Genomic DNA, 1,191 nt, shown 5'->3' on the forward strand with positions numbered 1-1,191 from the left:
ATTGATGTTAAAATAATATCTACTATAAAGAGAGTAGATTTAGCGGGACAGATATAGTAATAATTTCAGTAGATTTTTTATTAAAGTAAGTAGAAGTTTGGTCTCTCACTCTTGTGAATGGAGAATATTTTTGTTTGTTTGTTTCGTATTTTTGGTTCGTATATTTCTTATGTATGAGTGAGTCTGCGAATGTGTCTATGAACATGCTTCCTATAACAAAGACATAATAAAATCATTAATAATAATAAGAAAAAGTACGAGGAGCCAATGAAATATTTATACAATATGTACAATAGAGATTTAGGGAGTATTAGAAATATAATCATTAGTGTTATCTTTTTCCATCAGCTGAAACTTTTGGGATGAGTAGTATCATGACATTGTATTAAAGCGCTAGATTCGAAAGGTTAAGAGTTCGATCCTTAGTAAACCCTAAAATCAATTTAAGCGGAATTCTAATAATAAAGATATTATCTACTGCAATATAATAAGTAGCCAATAAGTAGTAACCACTAGTTTTAGCTTTGTAAATACGCCAATTATAAACCTAAATTCTAATTAACTACTTAATTATAGTGCTGTGCCATGTATTATCACTTTCTTTGAAAAATAAAAATATATTTAAAGAAAGCGAATACATATATTGAAGGCTTATTAGAATCTTATATTATACTTATATCAATGAATTATATTGATATCCCATAAGAGAATTAGGCTGGCCCTTGAAGTTATTATAGATACATTAGTGTTATTAGGATCTTCCAAATCTAGTGGCTTAAAAAGATAAGGATGATTAAGGTTTCTAAGTGCGAATCTAATTATTATATATATTGTGGAATCAGAACCTTAAAAAAGTAATGCGTTACAGGTCGGAAAAAGGGAACTATAAATATAATAATGAACTAATTAAGAAAGTATTATTGCTAGATTAATATAGTAATTAATTGCTCCAAGGTTAAAAGCAAGAAGCTAAATATATGAGCCAAAGAAAAAGCAACAGAATAGAGAAACCGTCGTTAATGAATATGCATATATATATACCTCTAATTATATATATGCATGCTTCTTGAAATTTCATAACAAGTAAATGCCAATTGAATACTTAACACACAGATAGGATTCAAATATGTCATTACAAGTCTATTCACACATCACATGTTTTGTTTTCTCAATTTCTAAATCAATCTATCC

Source organism: Arachis ipaensis, chromosome B05, assembly GCF_000816755.2.
Source record: "Arachis ipaensis cultivar K30076 chromosome B05, Araip1.1, whole genome shotgun sequence".
NCBI classification, from domain to species: Eukaryota; Viridiplantae; Streptophyta; class Magnoliopsida; order Fabales; family Fabaceae; genus Arachis; species Arachis ipaensis.